Source organism: Salvelinus alpinus, chromosome 4, assembly GCF_045679555.1.
Source record: "Salvelinus alpinus chromosome 4, SLU_Salpinus.1, whole genome shotgun sequence".
Classification (NCBI taxonomy): Eukaryota; Metazoa; Chordata; class Actinopteri; order Salmoniformes; family Salmonidae; genus Salvelinus; species Salvelinus alpinus.
Window position 1 is genome coordinate 12,826,533 of NC_092089.1, and position 10,299 is coordinate 12,836,831.

At 46.9% G+C, this 10,299-nt stretch overlaps 1 pseudogene; it reads left to right on the top strand.

Moving 5' to 3' along the window:
- Positions 1-7,573: 7,573 nt before the first annotated feature.
- On the top strand, positions 7,574-9,695 carry LOC139572866 (tetraspanin-8 pseudogene; annotated as a pseudogene).
- The last annotated feature ends 604 nt before the right edge of the window (positions 9,696-10,299 follow it).

Sequence of the window (10,299 nt, forward strand, 5' to 3'; positions counted from 1 at the left end):
TTCGGAAGGCTTCACAGAGCTAACCAAAAAACAACATCCCACAAAACTAAGGTGGCAAAAAAGGCTGCCTAAGTATGATTCCCAATCAGAGACAACGATAGACAGCTGTCCCTGATTGAGAACCATACCTGGCCAACACATAGAAACACAAAACCTAGAATGCCCACCCCACATCAGACCCTGACCTAACCAAATAGGGAAATAAAACGTCTCTCTAAGGCCAGGGCGTGACAGGCTATTTGAGCCAGTAAAGGAGGCTTTACTATTCTTGGGTAGTGGATTGACTTTTTCTTCCATCCAGGCCTGAGGCCACTTTCCTGTAGGCTTAGATTGAAGATATGGCAATATCGTTCGCTATTATCCTCAGTAATTTTCCATCCAAGTGGCTTGTCATTGTTGATAGACAACAATATTTCTTTCACCTCTTCCACACTCACGGAATTCAAAATTTACAATACTTGTCTTTCATAATTTGATCAGTTATGCTGTCCGCCCCCCAACCACAGTGATGGATTAAACCCAAGTAAACTTCAAATTACATTTTATTGGTCACATACAAATGGTTAGCAGATGTTAATGTGAGTGTAGCGAAATGCTTGTGCTTTTAGTTCTGACAGTGCAGTAATATCTAACAAGTCATCTAACAATTCCCCAACAACTACCTAATACACACAAATCTAAAGGGGTGAATGAGAATATGTACATGTAAGTATATGGATGAGAGATGGACGAGCGGCATAGGCAAGGTGCAGTAGATTATATAAAATACAGCATATACATGTGACATGAGTAAGATATGTAAACATTATTAAATTGCCATTATTTAGAGTGGCATTGTATAACGTGACAAGTGATCAGTGAACAGCATTCTTTCATAGGTCGTAGGTATTCCTCTTGTACAGATGGGATAGGACAGTGTGATGGCGATTGCGTCATCTGTGAACCTGTTGGGGCGGTATGCAAACTTAAGTGTGTCTAGGGTGGCCGGTAAGGTAGATGTGATATGATCCTTGACTAGTCTCTCAAAGCACTTCATGATGACAGAAGTGAGTGCTATGGGGCGTTAGTCATTTAGATCAGTAACTTGTTTGTCTTTCAATTAAAGAAAAAACGCAGAGAAAGTGTCATGGACTTTGAAGCAATCTACACACAGAGGGTCGAGAGGGATGGAGGTAGGGAGAGGGAGGGAGGGTGAGAGAGGTAGGGAGAGGGAGGGAGGAGGGAGGGTGAGAGAGGGAGGGAGGGTGAGAGAGGTAGGGAGAGGGAGGGAGGAGGGAGGGTGAGAGAGGTAGGGAGAGGGAGGGAGGGAGGGAGGGAGGGAGGGAGGGAGGGAGGGAGAGGGATGGAGGGAGGGAGAGAGAGGGAGAGAGGGAGAGAGGGTGAGAGAGGGAGGGAGGGTGAGAGAGAGCGAGAAAGACCCAACTATTAAAATGTCACTCCCCCAATCCGAAGAACTCACCAACACCACCGCCCACGTCTGTACACATACAAACTCACAGCTTCACTCTGTGTTGTCTCCCGGTGATATGATTCAGTTGATTATCTACATTGTTTATTTCTTAAAACTGGAATCCATAGCAGTGAAACTGCCACGTCCGTTAGCGATATTACAACAACAACAGACGTTAGTTCAACCAACACTGTGTTTTTCCCTCAGACATCAATGCAAATCAATCTGTAGGACTGTTTAATATGTTCTGTCTGGCTGGAGTCAGTGTTTTAGTCTGGGGAGGCCAGTAGGACTGTTTAATATGTCCTGTCTGTCTGGAGTCAGTGTTTTAGTCTGGGGAGGCCAGTAGGACTGTTTAATATGTCCTGTCTGGCTGGAGTCAGTGTTTTAGTCTGGGGAGGCCAGTAGGACTGTTTAATATGTCCTGTCTGGCTGGAGTCAGTGTTTTAGTCTGGGGAGGCCAGTAGGACTGTTTAATATGTCCTGTCTGGCTGGAGTCAGTGTTTTAGTCTGGGGCGGCCAGTAGATCTGTTTAATATGTCCTGTCTGACTGGAGTCAGTGTTTTAGTCTGGGGAGGCCAGTAGGACTGTTTAATATGTCCTGTCTGGCTGGAGTCAGTGTTTTAGTCTGGGGAGGCCAGTAGGACTGTTTAATATGTCCTGTCTGGCTGGAGTCAGTGTTTTAGTCTGGGGAGGCCAGTAGGACTGTTTAATATGTTCTGTCTGACTGGAGTCAGTGTTTTAGTCTGGGGAGGCCAGTAGGACTGTTTAATATGTCCTGTCTGGCTGGAGTCAGTGTTTTAGTCTGGGGCGGCCAGTAGGACTGTTTAATATGTCCTGTCTGACTGGAGTCAGTGTTTTAGTCTGGGGCGGCCAGTAGTTCTGTTTTGCCTATCGCGGATCTCAGCTGTAAGAGTCTGATTAATACGTTCCGTCTGGCTGGAGTCAGTGTTTCAGAGGCAACTGAGTGTGTGTGTGTGTGTGTGTGTGTGTGTGTGTGTGTGTGTGTGTGTGTGTGTGTGTGTGTGTGTGTGTGTGTGTGTGTGTGTGTGTGTGTGTGTGTGTGTGTGTGTGTGTGTGTGTGTGTGTGTGTGTGTGTGTGTGTGTGTGTGTGTGTGTGTGAGAGGTTATTCTAAGTCATCTGTTCTAAGGTGCTGCCCTCCACCATACTACCCTTCATAGGACACAGAGTTGTTATTTAGGCTCAGTGTCACTACTCTATATTTAGCTTCTATATTAAAGATTCAGGCTTTGGTCATCAATACCTCTTCAAAACCACAAATTAGCTGATGATGGTGAACAAGTTACACTGTTTGTTTATGCAATTCAGTGTCGTATTTCCTGTTTGTAGGCGAAATGCACAGTCGTGGCCAAAAGTTTTGAGAATGACACAAATATTAATTTTCACAAAGTCTGCTGCCTCAGTGTCTTTAGATATTTTTGTCAGATGTTACTATGGAATACTGAAGTATAATTACAAGCATTTCGTATGTGTCAAAGGCTTTTATTGACAATTACATGAAGTTGATGCAGAGTGTCAATATTTGCAGTGTTGACCCTTCTTTTTCAAGACGTCTGCAATCCTCCCTGGCATGCTGTCAATTAACTTCTGGGCCACATCCTGTCTGATGGCAGCCCATTCTTGCATAATCAATGCTTGGAGTTTGTCAGAATTTGTGGGGTTTTTGTTTGCTTCTTGAGGTTTGACCACAAGTTCTCAATGGGATTAAGGTCTGGGGAGTTTCCTGGCCATGGACCCAAAATATCGATGTTTTGATCCCCGAGCCACTTAGTTATCACTTTTGCCTTACGGCAAGATGCTCCATAATGCTGGAAAAGGCATTGTTCGTCACCAAACTGTTCCTGGATGGTTGGGAGAAGTTGCTCTCGGAGGATGTGTTGGTACCATTCTTTATTCATGGCTGTGTTCTTAGGCAAAATTGTGAGTGAGCCCACTCCCTTGGCTGAGAAGCAACCCCACACATGAATGGTCTCATGATGGTTTACTGTTGGCATGACACAGGACTGATGGTAGCGCTCACCTTGTCTTCTCCGGACAAGCTTTTTTCCGGATGCCCCAAACAATTGGAAAGGGGATTCATCAGAGAAAATGGCTTTACCCCAGTCCTCAGCAGTCCAATCCCTGTACCTTTTGCTGAATATCAGTCTGCCCCTGGTGTTTTTCCCTGGTGTTTTTCCCTGGTGTTTTTCCTGGAGAGAAGTGGCTTCTTTGCTCTCCTTCTTGACACCAGGCCATCCTCCAAATGTCTTCGCCTCACTGTGCGTGCAGATGCACTCACACCTGCCTGCTGCCATTCCTGAGCAAGCTCTGTACTGGTGGTGCCCCGATCCCGCAGCTGAATCAACTTTAGGAGACGGTCCTGGCGCTTGCTGGACTTTCTTGGGCTCCCCTGAAGCCTTCTTCACAGCAATTGAACCGCTCTCCTTGAAGTTCTTGATGATCCGATAAATGGTTGATTTAGGTGCAATCTTACTGGCAGCAATATCCTTGCATGTGAAGCCCTTTTTGCGCAAAGCAATGATGACTGCACGTGTTTCCTTGCAGGTAACCATGGTTGACAGAGGAAGAACAATGATTCCAAGCACCACCCTCCTTTTGAAGCTTCCAGTCTGTTATTCGAACTCAAATCAGCATGACAGAGTGATCTCCAGTCTTGTCCTCGTCAACAATCACACCTGTGTTAACGAGAGAATCACTGACATGATGTCAGCTGGTCCTTTTGTGGCAGGGCTGAAATGCAGTGGAAATGTTTTTTGGGGGATTCAGTTCATTTGCATGGCAAATAGGGACTTTGCAATTAATTGCAATTCATCTGATCACTCTTCATAACATGCTGGAGTATATGCAACTTGCCATCATACAAACTGAGGCAGCAGACTTTGTGAAAATTAATATTTGTGTCATTCTCAAAACATTTGGCCACGACTGTAGCTAAAATGTTGCTCACCACCACTCCGAGGGTTAAGGGACCGTCTTAAAACTGAGGGTTAAGGGACCGTCTTAAAACTGCAATGCCTATTATTGCATGACATAGAGATCTCAAACCAATTTGACTTTGTTGAGTGACCTCTTGTCTTCAACAGCTTCCTACCCATATGCCTTTCATGAATACAACCAACTGTTATTGGTTCAGGGATCTCGCCTGTCCAATCCAAAGCAAAAAATAAATAAATAATAAACGTGTCTAATTATTATGAATTTGAATTTAAAACGTCAATATCTCCAACCCGATATGACTTACATGAATACGACCAACTGTTATTGATTCAGGGACTTCTTCTCTCCAACCCATGGAAATGACTTCAGAACTTTTTGACTTTGTTCTATGCCATTTTGTTCAGAATCAGAATCACCTTCATTCTGGCAGGTACATTTGCACAAACTCAGAATGTTACTTGGTGAAAGGGTTCTGCTAGTGATAGACATCTTTGAATGGGTGAGGTTTTTTGGGAAGAGTCTTGTCCTGGAGGTAGAACTGAGCGAATTCTGCACCTGTAGATGTGCCAGCTGCAAAGTTAAGTTTCAGTCTCAATTTAAGGTTAGGGTTAGGAATTAGGTTTAACAGTGTGGTTAAGGTTAGGAATCAAATCAGATTTGATGACTTTGTGTGCCAGCTGCAAAGTTAAAATTGGCTATATTGTAAAAATGTATGCTTTTTAGTCTCAATTTAAGGTTAGGGTTAGGAATTAGATTTAGCAGTGTGGTTAAGGTTAGGTATCAAATCAGATTTGATGGGTGCCAGCTAGTGAACCCTCTGCCGAGCTGCCTCCAGAACAATATATAAATATCTACATGCAGAGGTAGGGATGCTCCGTAACGTAGTGCAATGATAGGGGCCTATGGACAGTGTGTAATACAGTGTTGTGTTCAGATGAACCAAGTGCAGATATTATATGTGGTTTGATACAGTGTGCAGCATAGAGCATAGAGTCTCTGTGGATCAGGTAGAGGGTGGTGAGTGCCACAGCACGGGGAGAGAAACTGTTCAGGAAGATGGTGGTGAGGGCCACAGCACGGGGAGAGAAACTGTTCAGGTGGAGGCTGGTGAGGGCCACAGCACGGAGAGAGAAACTGTTCAGGTGGAGGGTGGTGAGGGCCACAGCACGGGGAGAGAAACTGTTCAGGTAAAGGCTGGTGAGGGCCACAACACAGGGAGAGAAACTGTTCAGGTGGAGGCTGGTGAGGGCCACAGCACGGGGAGAGAAACTGTTCAGGTGGAGGCTGGTGAGGGCCACAGCACGGGGAGAGAAACTGTTCAGGTGGAGGCTGGTGAGGGCCACAGCACGGAGAGAGAAACTGTTCAGGTGGAGGGTGGTGAGGGCCACAGCACGGGGAGAGAAACTGTTCAGGTAAAGGCTGGTGAGGGCCACAACACAGGGAGAGAAACTGTTCAGGTGGAGGCTGGTGAGGGCCACAGCACGGGGAGAGAAACTGTTCAAGTAGAGGCTGGTGAGGGCCACAACACGGGGAGAGAAACTGTTCAGGTGGAGGCTGGTGAGGGCCACAGCACGGGGAGAGAAACTGTTCAGGTGGAGGGTGGTGAGGGCCACAGCACAGGGAGAGAAACTGTTCAGGTGGAGGCTGGTGAGGGCCACAGCACGGGGAGAGAAACTGTTCAGGTGGAGGGTGGTGAGGGCCACAGCACGGGGAGAGAAACTTCAGTTGGAGGCTGGTGAGGGCCACAACACGGGGAGAGAAACTGTTCAGGTGGAGGGTGGTGAGGGCCACAGCACGGGGAGAGAAACTTCAGTTGGAGGCTGGTGAGGGCCACAACACGGGGAGAGAAACTGTTCAGGTGGAGGGTGGTGAGGGCCACAGCACGGGGAGAGAAACTGTTCAGGTGGAGGCTGGTGAGGGCCACAGCACGGGGAGAGAAACTGTTCAGGTGGAGGCTGGTGAGGGCCACAGCACAGGGAGAGAAACTGTTCAGGTGGAGGGTGGTGAGGGCCACAACACGGGGAGAGAAACTGTTCAGGTGGCGAGTGGTGAGGGCCACAGCACGGGGAGAGAAACTGTTCAGGTGGAGGGTGGTGAGGGCCACAGCACGGGGAGAGAAACTGTTCAGGTAGATGGTGGTGAGGGCCACAACACGGGGAGAGAAACTGTTCAGGTAGAGAGTGGTGAGGGCCACAGCACGGGGAGAGAAACTGTTCAGGTGGAGGCTGGTGAGGGCCACAGCACGGGGAGAGAAACTGTTCAGGTGGAGGGTGGTGAGGGCCACAGCACAGGGAGAGAAACTGTTCAGGTGGAGGCTGGTGAGGGCCACAGCACGGGGAGAGAAACTGTTCAGGTGGAGGGTGGTGAGGGCCACAACACGGGGAGAGAAACTGTTCAGGTAGAGGCTGGTGAGGGCCACAGCACGGGGAGAGAAACTGTTCAGGTGGAGGCTGGTGAGGGCCAGAGCACGGGGAGAGAAACTGTTCAGGTGGAGGCTGGTGAGGGCCACAGCACGGGGAGAGAAACTGTTCAGGTGGAGGCTGGTGAGGGCCACAGCACAGGGAGAGAAACTGTTCAGGTGGAGGCTGGTGAGGGCCACAGCACGGGGAGAGAAACTGTTCAGGTGGAGGCTGGTGAGGGCCACAGCACGGGGAGAGAAACTGTTCAGGTGGAGGCTGGTGAGGGCCACAGCACGGGGAGAGAAACTGTTCAGGTGGAGGGTGGTGAGGGCCACAGCACGGGGAGAGAAACTGTTCAGGTGGAGGCTGGTGAGGGCCACAGCACGGGGAGAGAAACTGTTCAGGCGGAGGCTGGTTTGTCATGATTAACCTGATCCATTTGCAAGAGGAGACTCTTCAGGGCATGCTAAATAATATTTGCATGTCGTACAGGATACTGCTGAAGTCTTTGCATAGTCATCTGTTTAAATCTAACAGCCTCAAGCAGAGCTCACTGCTCAGACTTTGTTGAAGTAGTCTAGCAGAGAACTGAACCAGGGTCAGTTTCTTAGATAACGTTTTTTTGTTGTTGCCGTTGTGGGTTTCACCATAAGTAGAAAACGGTTGGTTTCTGGAAGGAGGAGTCAGTAGCCACACCTACAGCTTCGGGTTCTAATTTTGTACTCGGTGACAGATCTGGTACACTCAACCCTCACACACTGTACATCTTCAAGTTGCTCTGTCACGTCACGTCTTGCCTGGCTGTTGGAAGCTTAGAAGATGGCTGTGAACAAATGTATCAAGTACCTCCTCTTTGGTTTCAACCTGCTGCTCTGGATGAGTGGATGCATCATCCTCGGGGTCTCCATCTACCTCAAAGTGAACCCTGTGCTCGGGGGGTTGTTACCGGGACTGAACCTACTGATAGCCGTCGGCGCCATCGTCACGGTGCTCGGCTTCCTGGGATGCTTCGGAGCCATCAGGGAAAGCCGCGTCTTGCTCATGCTGTTCTTCGTCGGGCTGCTCCTCATCTTCGTCCTCCTGGCGGTCGTTGGTATCCTGGGAGCTGTCGGAGTGAAGAAGATCGAGGAATGGTTGGCGGAGAAGCTGCTACCGCTGAGGAACCAGTCGTCTTTGTTCCAGACGTTCATGCAGAACCTGGAAGAGCGGGCAAAGTGTTGTGGACTGATCCACGGACCTTCGGACTGGGGCTCGACGGTCCCCGCCTCCTGCGACTGCCATGACACCACTCGGGAGTGTAAACTCGCAGATGGACAGCGCAAAGTCTACTTGAGACCTTGTATCAAGCTGGTGACGTCAGTCCTGGCGAAGGGTATATTCATCACCATGGGGATTGCTTTTGGCATCGCAGCCTTGATGATCTTTGGAATGGCCTTCGCCATGACCCTGTATTGTCAGATTGGACAGACGTATGCCACGTTTTAAGCTAGGTACAGCTGCACTATACCACCTTAACCTAGGTACAGCTGCACTTTACCACCTTAACCTAGGTCCATCTACACTATACCACCTTAACCTAGGTCCATCTACACTATACCTCCTTAACCTAGGTACATCTAAACTATACTATACCTCCTTAACCTAGGTACATCTACACTATACTATACCTCCTTAACCTAGGTACATCTATACTATACCTCCTTAACCTAGGTACATCTACACTATACTATACCACCTTAACCTAGGTACATCTACACTATACCTCCTTAACCTAGGTACATCTATACTATACTATACCACCTTAACCTAGGTACATCTACACTATACCTCCTTAACCTAGGTACATCTATACTATACCACCTTAACCTAGGTACATCTATACTATACTATACCTCCTTAACCTAGGTACATCTATACTATACTATACCACCTTAACCTAGGTACATCTACACTATACCACCTTAACCTAGGTCCATCTACACTATACCACCTTAACCTAGGTCCATCTACACTATACCACCTTAACCTAGGTCCATCTACACTATACCACCTTAACCTAGGTCCATCTATACTATACCACCTTAACCTAGGTCCATCTACACTATACCACCTTAACCTAGGTACATCTACACTATACCACCTTAACCTAGGTACATCTATACTATACTATACCACCTTAACCTAGGTACATCTACACTATACTATACCACCTTAACCTAGGTCCATCTACACTATACCACCTTAACCTAGGTACATCTACACTATACTAAACTGAGTGGAATTGAGGTGGAATTGACTCCAACTCTGCTGAACGTTGCTTTGTATTGTAATGCATCCATTATGTATTTTCTATATCATACACCTGTGCCAAATGACAGTCTGATTTGGTTTTCTGATTTATGATAAATGATGGCAGTTTCTTGACCTGAAGTCGATTAATCCATATCTCATTCAACATGCATGTATGTATTTTTAAAGTGAATTAGTTTTCTACTGCTCAATACTTTTCTCTGAAGTAGGTGCCTGTAGTGGTCATACACTCAGTGGTGTAAAGTACTTAAGTAAAAATACTTTAAAGTACTACTTAAGTTGTTTTTTTGGGGTATGTGTACTTTACTTTACTATTCTTCTTTTGACAACTTTTACTTTTACTTCACTACATTCCTAAAGAAAATAATGTTATTTTGACTCCATACATTTTCTCTGACACCCAAAAGTACTTGTTACATTTTGACAGGAAAATGGTCCTATTGACGGGCTTATCAAGAGAACATCCCTGGTCGTCCCTACTGCCTCTGATCTGGAGGACTCACTAAACAGAGAACATCCCTGGTCGTCCCTACTGCCTCTGATCTGGAGGACTCACTAAACAGAGAACATCCCTGGTCATCCCTACTGCCTCTGATCTGGAGGACTCACTAAACAGAGAACATCCCTGGTCATCCCTACTGCCTCTGATCTGGCAGACTCACTAAACAGAGAACATCCCTGGTCATCCCTACTGCCTCTGATCTGGAGGACTCACTAAACAGAGAACATCCCTGGTCCATCCCTACTGCCTCTGATCTGGCAGACTCACTAAACACAAACGCATCATTTGTAAATGATGGAGTGATGCCGTGTGTCCCTGGCTTTCTGTAAATAAAATTTAAAAAACATGAAAATGGCACCATCTGGCTGTTTTAATATAAAGAATTTGAAATGATTTGTACTTTTACTTATTATCAGTGGTGACCCGTCATTCAGGTGTTTGAGCCCCACATTTTCTTGGGGGGGGGGGGTTGCCTGTTTTGCATGTTATTTTGGCATTAATACGTGTCACATATCAGTTTGCAAACAATGTAAAAAATAATATATATCATTGAGTTAATAAAGCCTCATACAAACATGGTCTCTTTTTTGTTTTCTTGAGTAAGGCAGCTCCAAAATGCAGGTGTTTCAGCCTAGCTCAGTGCTTTCTGTGGTGGTGGGACAGCCTAGCTCAGTGTTTT